This window comes from Pseudophryne corroboree, unplaced genomic scaffold (genome assembly GCF_028390025.1).
Source record: "Pseudophryne corroboree isolate aPseCor3 unplaced genomic scaffold, aPseCor3.hap2 scaffold_373, whole genome shotgun sequence".
In the NCBI taxonomy this organism is placed as follows: domain Eukaryota; kingdom Metazoa; phylum Chordata; class Amphibia; order Anura; family Myobatrachidae; genus Pseudophryne; species Pseudophryne corroboree.
In genome coordinates, this window is record NW_026970023.1 from 54,070 (window position 1) to 77,209 (window position 23,140).

At 39.6% G+C, this 23,140-nt stretch overlaps 6 non-coding genes and 1 pseudogene across 6 annotated transcripts; 2 read left to right on the forward strand and 5 right to left on the reverse strand.

Annotated features, from left to right (window-relative positions):
* Window positions 1-13,418: 13,418 nt before the first annotated feature.
* Window positions 13,419-13,597, reverse strand: LOC135021879 (U1 spliceosomal RNA; annotated as a pseudogene).
* A 3,497-nt stretch (window positions 13,598-17,094) lies between these two features.
* Window positions 17,095-17,258, forward strand: LOC135021731 (U1 spliceosomal RNA). The gene has a single exon (XR_010218948.1). It is a non-coding gene; the product is annotated as a U1 spliceosomal RNA (small nuclear RNA).
* Window positions 17,259-17,410: 152 nt separating this feature from the next.
* LOC135021778 (U1 spliceosomal RNA) lies at window positions 17,411-17,573 on the forward strand. The gene has a single exon (XR_010218994.1). It is a non-coding gene; the product is annotated as a U1 spliceosomal RNA (small nuclear RNA).
* Window positions 17,574-18,397: 824 nt separating this feature from the next.
* Window positions 18,398-18,560, reverse strand: LOC135021805 (U1 spliceosomal RNA). Its single transcript, XR_010219016.1, has one exon. It is a non-coding gene; the product is annotated as a U1 spliceosomal RNA (small nuclear RNA).
* Window positions 18,561-18,712: 152 nt separating this feature from the next.
* Window positions 18,713-18,876, reverse strand: LOC135021728 (U1 spliceosomal RNA). The gene has a single exon (XR_010218946.1). It is a non-coding gene; the product is annotated as a U1 spliceosomal RNA (small nuclear RNA).
* A 674-nt stretch (window positions 18,877-19,550) lies between these two features.
* LOC135021862 (U1 spliceosomal RNA) lies at window positions 19,551-19,711 on the reverse strand. The gene has a single exon (XR_010219065.1). It is a non-coding gene; the product is annotated as a U1 spliceosomal RNA (small nuclear RNA).
* Window positions 19,712-19,863: 152 nt separating this feature from the next.
* On the reverse strand, window positions 19,864-20,027 carry LOC135021692 (U1 spliceosomal RNA). The gene has a single exon (XR_010218910.1). It is a non-coding gene; the product is annotated as a U1 spliceosomal RNA (small nuclear RNA).
* Window positions 20,028-23,140: the final 3,113 nt, after the last annotated feature.

A 23,140-nucleotide genomic window follows, 5' to 3' on the forward strand; every position in this document is an offset into this window, starting at 1 on the left:
CTACTTAAATATCACCAAAATCTGATCACAAGGTCAATTACGTCCCTGGGTGGGATTGAACCACCAACCTTTTGACTAATAGCTGAACACACTAACCGATTGCGCCACAGAGACACTTTGCAAAAAGTCCATACTGACAAAGACTAATAAGCATTCATCTAGAACGTTTCCTAGAAAAACTTTAAAAAGTCAATAATCTGGAGAGTTTTTGTAAGATGTTTCTTCCAGCAACCAATGAAGAAACACATTGGTACTTTCCCATGATGAGTGAGTGCTTCAGGATCTCTTGCACTTACATGTGCAGCAGAGTACTGTAATGGAAGCATGCTGGGTCCATAACCCAGAGGTAGGCAGATTGAAACTATCCTCTGCTATATGCATTTTTTTTTTGTTAATTCAAGTAATCCAAAACTGGGATTGATATTTTTGCTCTTTTATTTTTACTTAAAGTACAATAACTTTTACCATTTTAATTTGTTTTAATAGTATATTGACAGTATTGTTTTCTTTCAAAAATCCAATTAATTTTCTTTACCCGATTATTAAAATGGTAATTGACAAAAGCAAACTACATTGTCACCAGAAGAGCAATACAAAATGTACAAGTGATATATTAAAATCATCTTTCCAGCTTGAATTTCAATGATGCATTGGGGCAACGATTTTGTGAGAAACATCTTCACCCTTAAATAAAGATTTTCTTAATTCCTTACCTGTGTGCTAATTAGATATCACCTTGTTTTCACATTAAACAGACTTCCACATGAGAAAGCAGCAAGGATGCAGTGGCGTTAATGTTTCCTGGTGTCAACCTGTATTATTTCAGTAGATATTGAAATGAGGATGCATCTTGCTGCCTTTCCAATGAAGCAAGTTTAATTTAGTAATAGGTGAAAAACCATCCCTACAAAGATGTTAATCAGATACTTGGCTTTGTGGACACTTTTCAGAGAACAAATTTGTTAGCATAAAAATAAAGCCAGAAAATGAAGAGCTGTTTAATCAGTCAATTGGATTTTTTTGCCAGCATATTTCTTTTTCTCTGCAACCCACTGCTAAATTGTGCTTCCTAGCTGTTTTTATAAAATCACTGAATCAAATCTAACTCTGATTACATCAGAGAAGGCCAGGTACCCTACACCATAACAGGGGTTTTCGAAATTTTGACTTGTCTACTTAAATATCACCAAAATCTGATCACAAGGTCAATTACGTCCCTGGGTGGGATTGAACCACCAACCTTTTGATTAATAGCTGAACACACTAACCGATTGCGCCACAGAGACACTTTGCAAAAAGTACATACTGACAAAGACTAATAAGCATTCATCTAGAACGTTTCCTAGAAAAACTTTAAAAAGTCAATAATCTGGAGAGTTTTTGTAAGATGTTTCTTCCAGCAACCAATGAAGAAACACATTGGTACTTTCGCATGATGAGTGAGTGCTTCAGGATCTCTTGCACTTACATGTGCAGCAGAGTACTGCACTGGAAGCATGCTGGGCCCATAACCCAGAGGTAGGCAGATTGAAACTATCCTTTGCTATATGCATTTTTTTTTTGTTCATTAAAGTAATCCAAAACTGGGATTGATATTTTAGCTTTTATTTTTACTTAAAGTACAATAACTTTTACCATTTTAATTTTTTCTAATAGTATATTGACAGTATTGTTTTCTTTCAAAAATCCAATTAATTTTCTTTACCCGATTATTAAAATGGTAATTGACAAAAACAAACTACATTGTCACCAGAAGAGCAATACAAAATGTACAAGTGATATATTAAAATCATCTTTCCAGCTTGAATTTCAATGATGCATTGGGGCAACGATTTTGTGAGAAACATCTTCACCCTTAAATAAAGATTTTCTTAATTCCTTACCTGTGTGCTAATTAGATATCACCTTGTTTTCACATTAAACAGACTTCCACATGAGAAAGCAGCAAGGATGCAGTGGCGTTAATGTTTCCTGGTGTCAACCTGTATTATTTCAGTAGATATTGAAATGAGGATGCATCTTGCTGCCTTTCCAATGAAGCAAGTTTAATTTAGTAATAGGTGAAAAACCATCACTACAAATATGTTAATCAGATACTTGGCTTTGTGGACACTTTTCAGAGAACAAATTAGTTAGCATAAAAATAAAGCCAGAAAATGAAGAGCTGTTTAATCATTCAATTGGATTTTTCTGCCAGCATATTTCTTTTTCTCTGCAACCCACTGCTAAATTGTGCTTCCTAGCTGTTTTTATAAAATCACTGAATCAAATCTAACTCTGATTACATCAGAGAAGGCCAGGTACCCTACACCATAAGATGGGGTTTGCAATTTTGACTTGTCTACTTAAATATCACCAAAATCTGATCACAAGGTCAATTACGTCCCTGGGTGGGATTGAACCACCAACCTTTTGATTAATAGCTGAACACACTAACCGATTGCGCCACAGAGACACTTTGCAAAAAGTATATACTGACAAAGACTAATAAGCATTCATCTAGAACGTTTCCTAGAAAAACTTTAAAAAGTCAATAATCTGGAGAGTGTTTGTAAGATGTTTCTTCCAGCAACCAATGAAGAAACACATTGGTACTTTCGCATGATGAGTGAGTGCTTCAGGATCTCTTGCACTTACATGTGCAGCAGAGTACTGCAATGGAAGCATGCTGGGTCCATAACCCAGAGGTAGGCAGATTGAAACTATCCTTTGCTATATGCATTTTTTTTTGTTCATTAAAGTAATCCAAAACTGGGATTGATATTTTAGCTTTTATTTTTACTTAAAGTACAATAACTTTTACCATTTTAATTTGTTTTAATAGTATATTGACAGTATTGTTTTCTTTCAAAAATCCAATTAATTTTCTTTACCCGATTATTAAAATGGTAATTGACAAAAACAAACTACATTGTCACCAGAAGAGCAATACAAAATGTACAAGTGATATATTAAAATCATCTTTCCAGCTTGAATTTCAATGATGCATTGGGGCAACGATTTTGTGAGAAACATCTTCACCCTTAAATAAAGATTTTCTTAATTCCTTACCTGTGTGCTAATTAGATATCACCTTGTTTTCACATTAAACAGACTTCCACATGAGAAAGCAGCAAGGATGCAGTGGCGTTAATGTTTCCTGGTGTCAACCTGTATTATTTCAGTAGATATTGAAATGAGGATGCATCTTGCTGCCTTTCCAATGAAGCAAGTTTAATTTAGTAATAGGTGAAAAACCATCCCTACAAATATGTTAATCAGATACTTGGCTTTGTGGACACTTTTCAGAGAACAAATTAGTTAGCATAAAAATAAAGCCAGAAAATGAAGAGCTGTTTAATCACTCAATTGGATTTTTCTGCCAGCATTTTTCTTTTTCTCTGCAACCCACTGCTAAATTGTGCTTCCTAGCTGTTTTTATAAAATCACTGAATCAAATCTAACTCTGATTACATCAGAGAAGGCCAGGTACCCTACACCATAACAGGGGGTTTGAAATTTTGACTTGTCTACTTAAAGATCACCAAAATCTGATAACAAGGTCAATTAAGTCCCTGGGTGGGATTGAACCACCAACCTTTTGGTTAATAGCCTTACACACTAACTGATTGCGCCACCGCGACACTTTGCAAAAGTACATACTGACAAAGGCTAATAAGCATTCATCTAGAACGATTCCTAGAAACATTTTAAAAAGTCAATAATGTGGAGAGTTTTTGTATGATGTTTCTTCCATCAACCAATGAAGAAACACATTGGTACTTTCCCATGATGAGTGAGTGCTTCAGGATCTCTTGCACTTACATGTGCAGCAGAGTACTGTAATGGAAGCATGCTGGGTCCATAACCCAGAGGTAGGCAGATTGAAACTATCCTCTGCTATATGCATTTTTTTTTTGTTAATTAAAGTAATCCAAAACTGGGATTGATATTTTTGCTCTTTTATTTTTACTTAAAGTACAATAACTTTTACCATTTTAATTTGTTTTAATAGTATATTGACAGTATTGTTTTCTTTCAAAAATCCAATTAATTTTCTTTACCCGATTATTAAAATGGTAATTGACAAAAGCAAACTACATTGTCACCAGAAGAGCAATACAAAATGTACAAGTGATATATTAAAATCATCTTTCCAGCTTGAATTTCAATGATGCATTGGGGCAACGATTTTGTGAGAAACATCTTCACCCTTAAATAAAGATTTTCTTAATTCCTTACCTGTGTGCTAATTAGATATCACCTTGTTTTCACATTAAACAGACTTCCACATGAGAAAGCAGCAAGGATGCAGTGGCGTTAATGTTTCCTGGTGTCAACCTGTATTATTTCAGTAGATATTGAAATGAGGATGCATCTTGCTGCCTTTCCAATGAAGCAAGTTTAATTTAGTAATAGGTGAAAAACCATCCCTACAAAGATGTTAATCAGATACTTGGCTTTGTGGACACTTTTCAGAGAACAAATTTGTTAGCATAAAAATAAAGCCAGAAAATGAAGAGCTGTTTAATCAGTCAATTGGATTTTTTTGCCAGCATATTTCTTTTTCTCTGCAACCCACTGCTAAATTGTGCTTCCTAGCTGTTTTTATAAAATCACTGAATCAAATCTAACTCTGATTACATCAGAGAAGGCCAGGTACCCTACACCATAACAGGGGTTTTCGAAATTTTGACTTGTCTACTTAAATATCACCAAAATCTGATCACAAGGTCAATTACATCCCTGGGTGGGATTGAACCACCAACCTTTTGATTAATAGCTGAACACACTAACCGATTGCGCCACAGAGACACTTTGCAAAAAGTACATACTGACAAAGACTAATAAGCATTCATCTAGAACGTTTCCTAGAAAAACTTTAAAAAGTCAATAATCTGGAGAGTTTTTGTAAGATGTTTCTTCCAGCAACCAATGAAGAAACACATTGGTACTTTCGCATGATGAGTGAGTGCTTCAGGATCTCTTGCACTTACATGTGCAGCAGAGTACTGCACTGGAAGCATGCTGGGCCCATAACCCAGAGGTAGGCAGATTGAAACTATCCTTTGCTATATGCATTTTTTTTTTTGTTCATTAAAGTAATCCAAAACTGGGATTGATATTTTAGCTTTTATTTTTACTTAAAGTACAATAACTTTTACCATTTTAATTTGTTTTAATAGTATATTGACAGTATTGTTTTCTTTCAAAAATCCAATTAATTTTCTTTACCCGAGTATTAAAATGGTAATTGACAAAAACAAACTACATTGTCACCAGAAGAGCAATACAAAATGTACAAGTGATATATTAAAATCATCTTTCCAGCTTGAATTTCAATGATGCATTGGGGCAACGATTTTGTGAGAAACATCTTCACCCTTAAATAAAGATTTTCTTAATTCCTTACCTGTGTGCTAATTAGATATCACCTTGTTTTCACATTAAACAGACTTCCACATGAGAAAGCAGCAAGGTAGCAGTGGCGTTAATGTTTCCTGGTGTCAACCTGTATTATTTCAGTAGATATTGAAATGAGGATGCATCTTGCTGCCTTTCCAATGAAGCAAGTTTAATTTAGTAATAGGTGAAAAACCATCACTACAAATATGTTAATCAGATACTTGGCTTTGTGGACACTTTTCAGAGAACAAATTAGTTAGCATAAAAATAAAGCCAGAAAATGAAGAGCTGTTTAATCACTCAATTGGATTTTTCTGCCAGCATATTTCTTTTTCTCTGCAACCCACTGCTAAATTGTGCTTCCTAGCTGTTTTTATAAAATCACTGAATCAAATCTAACTCTGATTACATCAGAGAAGGCCAGGTACCCTACACCATAACAGGGGGTTTGAAATTTTGACTTGTCTACTTAAAGATCACCAAAATCTGATAACAAGGTCAATTAAGTCCCTGGGTGGGATTGAACCACCAACCTTTTGGTTAATAGCCTTACACACTAACTGATTGCGCCACAGCGACACTTTGCAAAGCTATATACTGACAAAGGCTAATAAGCATTCATCTAGAACGATTCCTAGAAACATTTTAAAAAGTCAATAATGTGGAGAGTTTTTGTAAGATGTTTCTTCCATCAACCAATGAAGAAACACATTGGTACTTTCCCATGATGAGTGAGTGCTTCAGGATCTCTTGCACTTACATGTGCAGCAGAGTACTGTAATGGAAGCATGCTGGGTCCATAACCCAGAGGTAGGCAGATTGAAACTATCCTCTGCTATATGCATTTTTTTTGTTAATTAAAGTAATCCAAAACTGGGATTGATATTTTTGCTCTTTTATTTTTACTTAAAGTACAATCACTTTTACCATTTTAATTTGTTTTAATAGTATATTGACAGTATTGTTTTCTTTCAAAAATCCAATTAATTTTCTTTACCCGATTATTAAAATGGTAATTGACAAAAACAAACTACATTGTCACCAGAAGAGCAATACAAAATGTACAAGTGATATATTAAAATCATCTTTCCAGCTTGAATTTCAATGATGCATTGGGGCAACGATTTTGTGAGAAACATCTTCACCCTTAAATAAAGATTTTCTTAATTCCTTACCTGTGTGCTAATTAGATATCACCTTGTTTTCACATTAAACAGACTTCCACATGAGAAAACAGCAAAGATGCAGTGGCGTTAATGTTTCCTGGTGTCAACCTGTATTATTTCCGTAGATATTGAAATGAGGATGCATCTTGCTGCCTTTCCAATGAAGCAAGTTTAATTTAGTAATAGGTGAAAAACCATCCCTACAAAGATGTTAATCAGATACTTGGCTTTGTGGACACTTTTCAGAGAACAAATTTGTTATCATAAAAATAAAGCCAGAAAATGAAGAGCTGTTTAATCACTCAATTGGATTTTTCTGCCAGCATTTTTCTTTTTCTCTGCAACCCACTGCTAAATTGTGCTTCCTAGCTGATTTTTTATAAAATCACTTAATCAAATTTAACTCTGATTACATCAGAGAAGGCCAGGTACCCTACACCATAAGAGGGGGTTTGCAATTTTGACTTGTCTACTTAAATATCACCAAAATCTGATCACAAGGTCAATTAGGTCCCTGGGTGGGATTGAACCACCAACCTTTTGACTAATAGCTGAACACACTAACCGATTGCGCCACAGAGACACTTTGCAAAAAGTCCATACTGACAAAGACTAATAAGCATTCATCTAGAACGTTTCCTAGAAAAACTTTAAAAAGTCAATAATCTGGAGAGTTTTTGTAAGATGTTTCTTCCAGCAACCAATGAAGAAACACATTGGTACTTTCCCATGATGAGTGAGTGCTTCAGGATCTCTTGCACTTACATGTGCAGCAGAGTACTGTAATGGAAGCATGCTGGGTCCATAACCCAGAGGTAGGCAGATTGAAACTATCCTCTGCTATATGCATTTTTTTTTTTGTTAATTAAAGTAATCCAAAACTGGGATTGATATTTTTGCTCTTTTATTTTTACTTAAAGTACAATAACTTTTACCATTTTAATTTGTTTTAATAGTATATTGACAGTATTGTTTTCTTTCAAAAATCCAATTAATTTTCTTTACCCGATTATTAAAATGGTAATTGACAAAAGCAAACTACATTGTCACCAGAAGAGCAATACAAAATGTACAAGTGATATATTAAAATCATCTTTCCAGCTTGAATTTCAATGATGCATTGGGGCAACGATTTTGTGAGAAACATCTTCACCCTTAAATAAAGATTTTCTTAATTCCTTACCTGTGTGCTAATTAGATATCACCTTGTTTTCACATTAAACAGACTTCCACATGAGAAAGCAGCAAGGATGCAGTGGCGTTAATGTTTCCTGGTGTCAACCTGTATTATTTCAGTAGATATTGAAATGAGGATGCATCTTGCTGCCTTTCCAATGAAGCAAGTTTAATTTAGTAATAGGTGAAAAACCATCCCTACAAAGATGTTAATCAGATACTTGGCTTTGTGGACACTTTTCAGAGAACAAATTTGTTAGCATAAAAATAAAGCCAGAAAATGAAGAGCTGTTTAATCAGTCAATTGGATTTTTTTGCCAGCATATTTCTTTTTCTCTGCAACCCACTGCTAAATTGTGCTTCCTAGCTGTTTTTATAAAATCACTGAATCAAATCTAACTCTGATTACATCAGAGAAGGCCAGGTACCCTACACCATAACAGGGGTTTTCGAAATTTTGACTTGTCTACTTAAATATCACCAAAATCTGATCACAAGGTCAATTACATCCCTGGGTGGGATTGAACCACCAACCTTTTGATTAATAGCTGAACACACTAACCGATTGCGCCACAGAGACACTTTGCAAAAAGTACATACTGACAAAGACTAATAAGCATTCATCTAGAACGTTTCCTAGAAAAACTTTAAAAAGTCAATAATCTGGAGAGTTTTTGTAAGATGTTTCTTCCAGCAACCAATGAAGAAACACATTGGTACTTTCGCATGATGAGTGAGTGCTTCAGGATCTCTTGCACTTACATGTGCAGCAGAGTACTGCACTGGAAGCATGCTGGGCCCATAACCCAGAGGTAGGCAGATTGAAACTATCCTTTGCTATATGCATTTTTTTTTGTTCATTAAAGTAATCCAAAACTGGGATTGATATTTTAGCTTTTATTTTTACTTAAAGTACAATAACTTTTACCATTTTAATTTGTTTTAATAGTATATTGACAGTATTGTTTTCTTTCAAAAATCCAATTAATTTTCTTTACCCGAGTATTAAAATGGTAATTGACAAAAACAAACTACATTGTCACCAGAAGAGCAATACAAAATGTACAAGTGATATATTAAAATCATCTTTCCAGCTTGAATTTCAATGATGCATTGGGGCAACGATTTTGTGAGAAACATCTTCACCCTTAAATAAAGATTTTCTTAATTCCTTACCTGTGTGCTAATTAGATATCACCTTGTTTTCACATTAAACAGACTTCCACATGAGAAAGCAGCAAGGATGCAGTGGCGTTAATGTTTCCTGGTGTCAACCTGTATTATTTCAGTAGATATTGAAATGAGGATGCATCTTGCTGCCTTTCCAATGAAGCAAGTTTAATTTAGTAATAGGTGAAAAACCATCACTACAAATATGTTAATCAGATACTTGGCTTTGTGGACACTTTTCAGAGAACAAATTAGTTAGCATAAAAATAAAACCAGAAAATGAAGAGCTGTTTAATCACTCAATTGGATTTTTCTGCCAGCATATTTCTTTTTCTCTGCAACCCACTGCTAAATTGTGCTTCCTAGCTGTTTTTATAAAATCACTGAATCAAATCTAACTCTGATTACATCAGAGAAGGCCAGGTACCCTACACCATAACACGGGGTTTGAAATTTTGACTTGTCTACTTAAAGATCACCAAAATCTGATAACAAGGTCAATTAAGCCCCTGGGTGGGATTGAACCACCAACCTTTTGGTTAATAGCCTTACACACTAACTGATTGCGCCACAGCGACACTTTGCAAAACTATATACTGACAAAGGCTAATAAGCATTCATCTAGAACGATTCCTAGAAACATTTTAAAAAGTCAATAATGTGGAGAGTTTTTGTAAGATGTTTCTTCCATCAACCAATGAAGAAACACATTGGTACTTTCCCATGATGAGTGAGTGCTTCAGGATCTCTTGCACTTACATGTGCAGCAGAGTACTGTAATGGAAGCATGCTGGGTCCATAACCCAGAGGTAGGCAGATTGAAACTATCCTCTGCTATATGCATTTTTTTTGTTAATTAAAGTAATCCAAAACTGGGATTGATATTTTTGCTCTTTTATTTTTACTTAAAGTACAATAACTTTTACCATTTTAATTTGTTTTAATAGTATATTGACAGTATTGTTTTCTTTCAAAAATCCAATTAATTTTCTTTACCCGATTATTAAAATGGTAATTGACAAAAACAAACTACATTGTCACCAGAAGAGCAATACAAAATGTACAAGTGATATATTAAAATCATCTTTCCAGCTTGAATTTCAATGATGCATTGGGGCAACGATTTTGTGAGAAACATCTTCACCCTTAAATAAAGATTTTCTTAATTCCTTACCTGTGTGCTAATTAGATATCACCTTGTTTTCACATTAAACAGACTTCCACATGAGAAAACAGCAAAGATGCAGTGGCGTTAATGTTTCCTGGTGTCAACCTGTATTATTTCCGTAGATATTGAAATGAGGATGCATCTTATTGAAACTATCCTTTGCTATATGCATTATTTTTTTGTACATTAAAGTAATTCATAACTGGGATTGATATTTTAGCTTTTATTTTTACTTAAAGTACAATAACTTTTACCATTTTAATTTGTTTTAATAGTATATTGACAGTATTGTTTTCTTTCAAAAATCCAAGCCACTGCATCTTTGCTGTTTTCTCATATGGAAGTCTGTTTAATGTGAAAACAAGGTGATATCTAATTAGCACACAGGTAAGGAATTAAGAAAATCTTTATTTAAGGGTGAAGATGTTTCTCACAAAATCGTTGCCCCAATGCATCATTGAAATTCAAGCTGGAAAGATGATTTTAATATATCACTTGTACATTTTGTATTGCTCTTCTGGTGACAATGTAGTTTGTTTTTGTCAATTACCATTTTAATAATCGGGTAAAGAAAATTAATTGGATTTTTGAAAGAAAACAATACTGTCAATATACTATTAAAACAAATTAAAATGGTAAAAGTTATTGTACTTTAAGTAAAAATAAAAGCTAAAATATCAATCCCAGTTTTGGATTACTTTAATGAACAAAAAAAAATGCATATAGCAAAGGATAGTTTCAATCTGCCTACCTCTGGGTTATGGGCCCAGCATGCTTCCAGTGCAGTACTCTGCTACACATGTAAGTGCAAGAGATCCTGAAGCACTCACTCATCATGCGAAAGTACCAATGTGTTTCTTCATTGGTTGCTGGAAGAAACATCTTACAAAAACTCTCCAGATTATTGACTTTTTAAAGTTTTTCTAGGAAACGTTCTAGATGAATGCTTATTAGTCTTTGTCAGTATGTACTTTTTGCAAAGTGTCTCTGTGGCGCAATCGGTTAGTGTGTTCAGCTATTAATCAAAAGGTTGGTGGTTCAATCCCACCCAGGGACGTAATTGACCTTGTGATCAGATTTTGGTGATATTTAAGTAGACAAGTCAAAATTGCAAACCCCCTCTTATGGTGTAGGGTACCTGGCCTTCTCTGATGTAATCAGAGTTAGATTTGATTAAGTGATTTTATAAAAAAACAGCTAGGAAGCACAATTTAGCAGTGGGTTGCAGAGAAAAAGAAAAATGCTGGCAGAAAAATCCAATTGAGTGATTAAACAGCTCTTCATTTTCTGGCTTTATTTTTATGATAACAAATTTGTTCTCTGAAAAGTGTCCACAAAGCCAAGTATCTGATTAACATATTTGTAGGGATGGTTTTTCACCTATTACTAAATTAAACTTGCTTCATTGGAAAGGCAGCAAGATGCATCCTCATTTCAATGCCTACCTCTGGGTTATGGGCCCAGCATGCTTCCATTGCAGTACTCTGCTGCACATGTAAGTGCAAGAGATCCTGAAGCACTCACTCATCATGCGAAAGTACCAATGTGTTTCTTCATTGGTTGCTGGAAGAAACATCTTACAAAAACTCTCCAGATTATTGACTTTTTAAAGTTTTTCTAGGAAACGTTCTAGATGAATGCTTATTAGTCTTTGTCAGTATGTATTTTCTGCAAAGTGTCTCTGTGGCGCAATCGGTTAGTGTGTTCAGCTATTTATCAAAAGGTTGGTGGTTCAATCCCACCCAGGGACGTAATTGACCTTGTGATCAGATTTTGGTGATATTTAAGTAGACAAGTCAAAATTGCAAACCCCCTCTTATGGTGTAGGGTACCTGGCCTTCTCTGATGTAATCAGAGTTAGATTTGATTAAGTGATTTTATAAAAAAAACAGGTAGGAAGCACAATTTAGCAGTGGGTTGCAGAGAAAAAGAAAAATGCTGGCAGAAAAATCCAATTGAGTGATTAAACATCTCTTCATTTTCTGGCTTTATTTTTATGATAACAAATTTGTTCTCAGAAAAGTGTCCACAAAGCCAAGTATCTGATTAACATCTTTGTAGGGATGGTTTTTCACCTATTACTAAATTAAACTTGCTTCATTGGAAAGGCAGCAAGATGCATCCTCATTTCAATATCTACGGAAATAATACAGGTTGACACCAGGAAACATTAACGCCACTGCATCTTTGCTGTTTTCTCATGTGGAAGTCTGTTTAATATGAAAACAAGGTGATATCTAATTAGCACACAGGTAAGGAATTAAGAAAATCTTTATTTAAGGGTGAAGATGTTTCTCACAAAATCGTTGCCCCAATGCATCATTGAAATTCAAGCTGGAAAGATGATTTTAATATATCACTTGTACATTTTGTATTGCTCTTCTGGTGACAATGTAGTTTGTTTTTGTCAATTACCATTTTAATAATCGGGTAAAGAAAATTAATTGGATTTTTGAAAGAAAACAATACTGTCAATATACTATTAAAACAAATTAAAATGGTAAAAGTTATTGTACTTTAAGTAAAAATAAAAGAGCAAAAATATCAATCCCAGTTTTGGATTACTTTAATTAACAAAAAAAAATGCATATAGCAGAGGATAGTTTCAATCTGCCTACCTCTGGGTTATGGACCCAGCACTTCCATTACAGTACTCTGCTGCACATGTAAGTGCAAAAGATCCTGAAGCACTCACTCATCATGGGAAAGTACCAATGTGTTTCTTCATTGGTTGATGGAAGAAACATCTTACAAAAACTCTCCACATTATTGACTTTTTAAAATGTTTCTAGGAATCGTTCTAGATGAATGCTTATTAGCCTTTGTCAGTATGGACTTTTGCAAAGTGTTGCTGTGGCGCAATCAGTTAGTGTGTAAGGCTATTAACCAAAAGGTTGGTGGTTCAATCCCACCCAGAGACTTAATTGACCTTGTTATCAGATTTTGGTGATCTTTAAGTAGACAAGTCAAAATTTCAAACCCCCTGTTATGGTGTAGGGTACCTGGCCTTCTCTGATGTAATCAGAGTTAGATTTGATTCAGTGATTTTATAAAAACAGCTAGGAAGCACAATTTAGCAGTGGGTTGCAGAGAAAAAGAAATATGCTGGCAGAAAAATCCAATTGAGTGATTAAACAGCTCTTCATTTTCTGGCTTTATTTTATGCTAACAAATTTGTGCTCTGAAAAGTGTCCACAAAGCCAAGTATCTGATTAACACCTTTGTAGGGATGGTTTTTCACCTATTATTAAATTAAACTTGCTTCATTGGAAAGGCAGCAAGTGATGTCATCCAAGCAGTGGGTCAAAGTTGGCTTCAAACCTCGTCTGCTTATGAAAAGAGAAAAGGGGTATGCAGGGCATGGCGGCCTTTTGCGGTGCTTGGATGACCCCTAGTTCGCATTAAATAATGCAGTCGAGTTTCCCACATTTGGGGAAATCACAGGGGTCAGCATACCCAGAATGCAATGAATGAACCGCTCCCTGGGAGAACAGTCTTCATGACCATGGTATCTCCTATGCAAAATAAGTATGATTTGGGATAGGGCTGGGGAGGGCCGCTGCTCAGGCACATCTCTGTCAAGTAAAGGAGATTCAACTGAGGCAGCACAAGGGAACTCTCATCTGGGGACAACAACTGCAGGGAGAACACATATTTTCAGATGAACATGGGAGGGCAGAAGGCTGCCTAATACTGAAGCACCCCCAAACAACAAACCAAATGCAACAACTAGTGCAAGCATTCCTGGGGGAAGGCCTGCAGCAGATGGATTTGCATATGGCGATGTCATCCAAGCAGTGGGTCAAAGTTGGCTTCAACCCTCGTCTGCATATGAAAAGAGAAAAGGGGCGTGCAGGGCATGGCGGCCTTTTGCGGCACTTGGATGACCCCTAGTTCACATTTCTTGCAGCAGCTGGGCACTGTAACAGCTCCAGAGCTGCTCTGTAAGGCAAGTAAAAGGGTGTGGGCCCTGCAGCACTACCTGTAGTTCGCATTGTGCGAGACCCCTAGTTCGCATTAAACACCCCCACCCTCCTTCGGTGTGGGGCTCATGTTGGCCATGCCCCAGCCCCTGAAGCATTCACGCTGATTTCTTGCAGCAGCTGGGCACTGTAACAGCTCAAGAGCTGCTCTGTAAGGCAAGTAAAAGGGTGTGGGCCCTGCAGCACTAACTGTAGTTTGCATTGTGCTTTGGAAGGCACAAAGTAAGCAGACGGGAAGAGAAGTCAGGATAGTGCACAAGGGTATAGACGGGAGGGGCTCAAGAAAAAAGAAGTGGAAACAGACAGCAAACTAGGCTTCCAATGCACAATGCAAACTACAGGTAGTGCTGCAGGGCCCACACCCTTTTACTTGCCTTACAGAGCAGCTCTGGAGCTGTTTAATCACTCAATTGGATTTTTCTGCCAGCATAATTTTTCTCTTACGTCCTAGAGGATGCTGGGGACTCCGTAAGGACCATGGGGGATAGACGGGCTCCGCAGGAGACATGGGCACTTTAAGAAAGACTTTAGATCTGGGTGTGCACTGGCTCCTCCCTCTATGCCCCTCCTCCAGACCTCAGTTTACTACTGTGCCCAGAGGAGACTGGGTGCTTTTCAGGGAGCTCTCCTGAGTTTCCTGACAGAAAGTATATTTGTTAGATTTTTTTATTTTCAGGGAGCCTGCTGGCAACAGACTCCCTGCATCGAGGGGCGGAGGGGAGAGATGCACACCTACTTCTGTGAGTTGATAGGCTCTGCTTCTTAGGCTACTGTACAGCATTAGCTCCAGAGGGATCGGTACGCAGGTCTCACCCTCGCCGTCCGTCCCAGCGCCGCGCCGCCGTCCCCCTCGCAGAGCCGGAAGATAGAAGCCGGGTGAGTATGAGAAGAAAAGAAGACTTCAGAGGCGGCGGAAGACTTCATGATCTTCACTGAGGTAACGCACAGCAGTAAAGCTGTGCTCCATTGCTCCCATACACCTCTCACACGGCAGTCAGTGTAAGGGTGAAGGGCGCAGGGGGGACGCCCTGGGCAGCAATATAGACCTCTCTTTGGCAAAATAAATATATATGCAGCTAGGCACTGTATATATATATAAGAGCCCCAGCCTTTTTTTTACTATATTTGAGCGGGACAGAAGCCCGTCGCTGAGGGGGTGGGGCTTCTCCCTCAGCACTCACCAGCGCCATTTTCTCCACAGCACCGCTGAGGGGAAGCTCCACGGACTCTCCCCTGCTTATACCACGGTAGAAAGAGGGTCTTAAAGAAGAGGGGGGCACATAATTAGGCGCATATATATATGGAAATACAGCGCTACTGGGTAAACATAAAATTATTGTGTTTTTTTCCTGGGTCATATAGCGCTGGGGTGTGTGCTGGCATACTCTCTCTCTCTGTCTCTCCAAAGGGCCTTGTTGGGGAACTGTCCTCAGATAAGAGGATTCCCTGAGTGTATGGTGTGTCGGTACACGTGTGTCGACATGTCTGAGGTAGAAGGCTCTCCTAGAGAGGAGCAGGAGCAAATTAATGTGGTGTCTCCATCGACAACGCCGACACCTGACTGGATGGATATGTGGAATGTTTTAAGTGCTAATGTAAACTTATTACACAAGAGATTAGACAAAGCTGAAGCTAGGGAACAGTCAGGGAGTCAACCCATGCCTGTCCCTATGTCGCAGGGACCTTCGGGGTCTCAAAAGCGCCCACTATCCCAAATAGTTGACACAGATACCGACACGGATTCTGACTCCAGTGTCGACTACGATGATGCAAAGTTACAGCCAAAATTGGCTAAATGTATTCGATATATGATTATTGCACTAAAAGATGTTTTGCACATCACAGAGTCCCCTGTCCCTGACACGAGGGTACACATGTATAAGGGAAAGAAACCTGAGATAACCTTTCCCCCCTCACATGAGTTGAACGAATTATGTGAAAAAGCTTGGGAATCTCCAGACAAAAAGCTGCAGATTCCCAAAAGGATTCTTATGGCGTATCCTTTCCCGCCAATGGACAGGATACGGTGGGAATCCTCCCCTAGGGTGGATAAAGCATTGACACGCTTATCCAAAAAGGTAGCGCTGCCATCCCAGGATACGGCTACCATCAGGGACCCTGCTGACCGCAAGCAGGAGGTTACCCTAAAGTCCATTTACACACATTCTGGTACCTTACTCAGACCGGCAATTGCGTCGGCCGGGGTTGTAGCGCGGTGGCAGCGGAATTGCAGACCCGTCCTCAATTCCTGCTAAAAGTGGAATCATCCTTTCATATGAACCAACCTATTGTGATGCCTGTGGCTACGCGTGACTTGGAGGATTCCGAGTCCCTTGATGTGGTCAGGGCTTTGAAAATTTACGTGGCCAGAACGGCTAGAGTCAGAAAAACAGAAGCACTGTTTGTCCTGTATGCAGCCAACAAGATTGGCACCCCTGCTTCAAAGCAGACTATTGCTCTCTGGATCTGTAACACGATTCAGCAGGCGCATTCTATGGCGGCAAATCCATCTGCGAACTACAGGTAGTGCTGCAGGGCCCACACCCTTTTACTTGCCTTACAGAGCAGCTCTGGAGCTGTTACAGTGCCCAGCTGCTGCAAGAATTCAGCTTGAATGCTTCAGGGGCTGGGGCATAGCCAACATGAGCCCCACACCAAAGGAGGGTGGAGGTGTTTAATGCAAACTAGGGGTCAGCCAAGCGCCGCAAAAGGCCACCATGCCCTGCACGCCCCTTTTCTCTTTTCATATGCAGACGAGGGTTGAAGCCAACTTTGACCAACTGCTTGGATGACATCACCATATGCAAATCCATCTGCGGCAGGCCTTCCCCCAGGAATGCTTGCACTAGTTGTTGCATTTGGTTTGTTGTTTGGGGGTGCTTCAGTATTAGGCAGCCTTCTGCCCTCCCATGTTCATCTGAAAATATATGTTCTCCCTGCAGTTGTTGTCCCAAGATGAGAGTTCCCTTGTGCTGCCTCAGTTGAATCTCCTTTACTTGACAGAGATGTGCATGAGCAGCGGCCCTCCCCAGCCCTATTCCAAATCATACTTATTTTGCATAGGAGATACCATGGTCATGAAGATTTTTCTCCCAGGGTGAGGTTCATTCATTGCATTTTGGGTATGCTGACCCCTGTGATTTCCCCAAATGTGGGAAACTCGACTGCATTATTTGTGGTAGTGGGAGGCTGTGTTTGTGATTTCTTCTGGTCAGCTCTGGTAAAAGTCAGATTTCTTTGTTTCAGATTTTCCTTTAGCCTTGTTCTTCTTTCGAGAGTTCCCTTGTGCTGCCTCAGTTGGATCTCCTTCACTTAACAGGGGGGTGCCCGAGCAGCGACCCTCCCCAGCTCTAGCCCAACTCCTACTTACCTGCCAGGTGAGATACTATGATCATGAAGGTGCTTCTCCCAGGGCAAGGCTCACCCATTGCACTCTGGGTGTGCTGCCCCTGCGATTTCCCCAAATGTGGGAAACTTGACTGCATAATTTGTGTTTCCCCTGGTCGGCTCTCGTATAATTCAGATATCTTTGTCTCAGATCTCTCTCCAGCCTAGTTTGCTGTCTGTTTCCACTTCTCTTTTCTTCAGCCGCTCCCTTCTATACCCTTGTGCACTATCCTGACTTCTCCTCCCGTCTGCTTACTTTGTGCCTTCCAATGCACAATGCAAACTACAGGTAGTGCTGCAGGGCCCACACCCTTTTACTTGCCTTACAGAGCGTCTCTGGAGCTGTTACAGTGCCCAGCTGCTGCAAGAAATCTGCTTGAATGCTTCAGGGGATGGGACATGGCCAACATGAGCCCCACACCAAAGGAGGGTGGAGCAGAAGGCTGCCTAATACTGAAGCACCCCCAAACAACAAACCAAATGCAACAACTAGTGCAAGCATTCCTGGGGGAAGGCCTGCCGCAGATGGATTTGTGGTGATGTCATCCAAGCAGTTGGTCAAAGGTGGCTTCAACCCTCGTCTGCATATGAAAACAGAAAAGGGGCGTGCAGGGCATGGTGGCCTTTTGCGGCGCTTGACTGACCCCTAGTTTGCATTAAACACCTCCACCCTCCTTCGGTGTGGGGCTCATGTTGGCTATGCCCCAGCCCCTGAAGCATTCAAGCTGATTTCTTGCAGCAGCTGGCCGCTGTAACAGCTCCAGAGCTGCTCTGTAAGGCAAGTAAAAGGGTGTGGGCCCTGCAGCACTACCTGTAGTTTGCATTGTGCATTGGAAGGCACAAAGTAAGCAGACGGGAGGAGAAGTCAGGATAGTGCACAAGGGTATAGAAGGGAGCGGCTGAAGAAAAGAGAAGTGGAAACAGACAGCAAACTAGGCTGGAGAGAGACCTGAGACAAAGAGATCTGAATTATACGAGAGCCGACCAGGGGAAACACAAATTATGCAGTCAAGTTTCCCACATTTGGGGAAATCGCAGGAGCAGCACACCCAGAGTACAATGGGTGAGCCTTGCCCTGGGAGAAGCACCTTCATGATCATAGTATCTCACCTGGCAGGTAAGTAGGAGTTGGGCTAGAGCTGGGGAGGGTCGCTGCTCGGGTACCCCCCTGTAAAGTGAAGGAGATCCAACTGAGGCAGCACAAGGGAACTCTCGAAAGAAGAACAAGGCTAAAGGAAAATCTGAGACAAAGAAATCTGACTTTTACCAGAGCTGACCAGAAGAAATCACAAACACAGCCTCCCACTACCACAAATAATGCAGTCAAGTTTCCCACATTTGGGGAAATCACAGGGGTCAGCATACCCAAAATGCAATGAATAAACCTCACCCTGGGAGAAAAATCTTCATGACCATGGTATCTCCTATGCAAAATAAGTATGATTTGGAATAGGGCTGGGGAGGGCCGCTGCTCATGCACATCTCTGTCAAGTAAAGGAGATTTAACTGAGGCAACACAAGGGAACTCTCATCTGGGGACAACAACTGCAGGGAGAACATATATTTTCAGATGAACATGGGAGGGCAGAAGGCTGCCTAATACTGAAGCACCCCCAAACAACAAACCAAATGCAACAACTAGTGCAAGCATTCCTGGGGGAAGGCCTGCCGCAGATGGATTTGCATATGGTGATGTCATCCAAGCAGTGGGTCAAAGTTGGCTTCAACCCTCGTCTGCATATGAAAAGAGAAAAGGGGCGTGCAGGGCATGGTGGCCTTTTGCGGCGCTTGGCTGACCCCTAGTTTGCATTAAACACCTCCACCCTCCTTTGGTGTGGGGCTCATGTTGGCTATGCCCCAGCCCCTGAAGCATTCAAGCTGATTTCTTGCAGCAGCTGGGCACTGTAACAGCTCCAGAGCTGCTCTGTAAGGCAAGTAAAAGGGTGTGGGCCCTGCAGCACTACCTGTAGTTCGCATTGTGCGTTGGAAGGCACAAAGTAAGCAGACAGGAGGAGAAGTCAGGATAGTGCGCAAGGGCATAGAAGGGAGCGGCTCAAGAAAAGAGAAGTGGAAACAGACAGCAAACTAGGCTGGAGAGAGACCTGAGACAAAGAGATCTGAATTATACGAGAGCCGACCAGGGGAAACACAAATTATGCAGTCAAGTTTCCCACATTTGGGGAAATCGCAGGAGCAGCACACCCAGAGCAATGGGTGAGCCTTGCCCTGGGAGAAGCACCTTCATGATCATAGTATCTCACCTGGCAGGTAAGTAGGAGTTGGGCTAGAGCTGGGGAGGGTCGCTGCTCGGGTACCCCCCTGTAAAGTGAAGGAGATCCAACTGAGGCAGCACAAGGGAACTCTCGAAAGAAGAACAAGGCTAGAGGAAAATCTGAGACAAAGAAATCTGACTTTTACCAGAGCTGACCAGAGGAAAGCACAAACACAGTCCCCCACTACCACAAATAATGCAGTCAAGTTTCCCACATTTGGGGAAATCACAAGGGTCAGCATACCCAAAATGCAATGAATGAACCTCACCCTGGGAGAACAATCTTCATGACCATGGTATCTCCTATGCAAAATAAGTATGATTTGGAATAGGGCTGGGGAGGGCCGCTGCTCATGCACATCTCTGTCAAGTAAAGGAGATTCAACTGAGGCAGCACAAGGGAACTCTCATCTGGGGACAACAACTGCAGGGAGAACACATATTTTCAGATGAACATGGGAGGGCAGAAGGCTGCCTAATACTGAAGCACCCCCAAACAACAAACCAAATGCAACAACTAGTGCAAGCATTCCTGGGGGAAGTTCTGCAGAAGACGGATTTGCATACGGTGATGTCATCCAAGCAGTGCAAAAGAGAGATATCGGCAAGGAAATGCTGTATTGTACCTTTGCATTTTTCTCCCAAACGAAAGACACTAGAATGAAAATTTTAAAGCCTCCTGTTAGTGCTTCATCTACACGTTATAGCCCTGCATTTTCCAATGCCTATCTCTTTGCAAAAGAGAGATATCGGCAAGGAAAAGCTGCATTGTACTTTTGCATTTTTCTCCCAAACGAAAGACACTAGAATGAAAATTTTAAAGCCTCCTGTTAGTGCTTCATCTACACGTTATAGCCCTGCATTTTCCAATGCCTAGCTCTTTGCAAAAGAGAGATATTGGCAAGGAAAAGCTGTATTGTACCTTTGCATTTTTCTCCCAAACGAAAGACACTAGAATGAAAATTTTAAAGCCTCCTGTTAGTGCTTCATCTACGCGTTATAGCCCTGAATTTTCCAATGCCTATCTCTTTGCCAAATAGAGATATCGGCAAGGAAAAACTGTATTGTACCTTTGCATTTTTCTCCCAAACGAAAGACACTAGAATGAAAATTTTAAAGCCTCCTGTTAGTGCTTCATCTACACGTTATAGCCCTGAATTTTCCAATGCCTATCTCTTTGCCAAAGAGAGATATCGGCAAGGAAAAACTGTATTGTACCTTTGCATTTTTCTCCCAAACGAAAGACACTAGAATTAAAATTTTAAAGCCTCCTGTTAGTGCTTCATCTACACGTTATAGCCCTGAATTTTCCAATGCCTATCTCTTTGCAAAAGAAAGATATCGGCAAGGAAAAGCTGTATTGTACCTTTGCATTTTTCTCCCAAACGAAGGACACTAGAATGAAAATTTAAAAGCCTCCTGTTAGTGCTTCATCTACACGGTATAGCCCTGAATTTTCCAATGCCTAGCTCTTTGCAAAAGAGAGATATTGGCAAGGAAAAGCTGTATTGTACCTTTGCATTTTTCTCCCAAACGAAAGACACTAGAATTAAAATTTTAAAGCCTACTGTTAGTGCTTCATCTACACGTTATAGCCCTGAATTTTCCAATGCCTAGCTCTTTGCAAAAGAGAGATATCGGCAAGGAAAAGCTGTATTGTACCTTTGCATTTTTCTCCCAAACGAAAGACACTAGAATGAAAATTTTAAAGCCTCCTGTTAGTGCTTCATCTACACGTTATAGCCCTGAATTTTCCAATGCCTATCTCTTTGCAAAAGAGAGATATCGGCAAGGAAAAGCTGTATTGTACCTTTGCATTTTTCTCCCAAACGAAGGACACTAGAATGAAAATTTAAAAGCCTCCTATTAGTGCTTCATCTACACGGTATAGCCCTGAATTTTCCAATGCCTAGCTCTTTGCAAAAGAGAGATATTGGCAAGGAAAAGCTGTATTGTACCTTTGCATTTTTCTCCCAAACGAAGGACACTAGAATGAAAATTTTAAAGCCTCCTGTTAGTGCTTCATCTACACGTTATAGCCCTGAATTTTCCAATGCCTAGCTCTTTGCAAAAGAGAGATATCGGCAAGGAAAATCTGTATTGTACCTTTGCATTTTTCTCCCAAACGAAAGACACTAGAATGAAAATTTTAAAGCCTCCTGTTAGTGCTTCATCTACACGTTATAGCCCTGCATTTTCCAATTGCTATCTCTTTGCAAAAGAGAGATATCGGCAAGGAAAAGCTGCATTGTACTTTTGCATTTTTCTCCCAAACGAAAGACACTAGAATGAAAATTTTAAAGCCTCCTGTTAGTGCTTCATCTACGCGTTATAGCCCTGAATTTTCCAATGCCTATCTCTTTGCCAAAGAGAGATATCGGCAAGGAAAAACTGTATTGTACCTTTGCATTTTTCTCCCAAACGAAAGACACTAGAATGAAAATTTTAAAGCCTCCTGTTAGTGCTTCATCTACACGTTATAGCCCTGCATTTTCCAATGCCTAGCTCTTTGCAAAAGAGAGATATTGGCAAGGAAAAGCTGTATTGTACCTTTGCATTTTTCTCCCAAACGAAAGACACTAGAATGAAAATTTTAAAGCCTCCTGTTAGTGCTTCATCTACGCGTTATAGCCCTGAATTTTCCAATGCCTATCTCTTTGCCAAAGAGAGATATCGGCAAGGAAAAACTGTATTGTACCTTTGCATTTTTCTCCCAAACGAAAGACACTAGAATGAAAATTTTAAAGCCTCCTGTTAGTGCTTCATCTACACGTTATAGCCCTTAATTTTCCAATGCCTATCTCTTTGCCAAAGAGAGATATCGGCAAGGAAAAACTGTATTGTACCTTTGCATTTTTCTCCCAAACGAAGGACACTAGAATGAAAATTTAAAAGCCTCCTGTTAGTGCTTCATCTACACGGTATAGCCCTGAATTTTCCAATGCCTAGCTCTTTGCAAAAGAGAGATATTGGCAAGGAAAAGCTGTATTGTACCTTTGCATTTTTTCTCTCAAACGAAAGACACTAGAATGAAAATTTTAAAGCCTCCTGTTAGTGCTTCATCTACACGTTATAGCCCTGCATTTTCAAATGCCTATCTCTTTGCAAAAGAGAGATATCGGCAAGGAAAAGCAGCATTGTACTTTTGCATTTTTCTCCCAAACGAAAGACACTAGAATGAAAATTTTAAAGCCTCCTGTTAGTGCTTCATCTACACGTTATAGCCCTGAATTTTCCAATGCCTATCTCTTTGCAAAAGAGAGATATCGGCAAGGAAAAGCTGTATTGTACCTTTGCATTTTTCTCCCAAACGAAAGACACTAGAATGAAAATTTTAAAGCCTCCTGTTAGTGCTTCATCTACACGTTATAGCCCTGAATTTTCCAATGCCTATCTCTTTGCAAAAGAGAGATATCGGCAAGGAAAAGCTGTA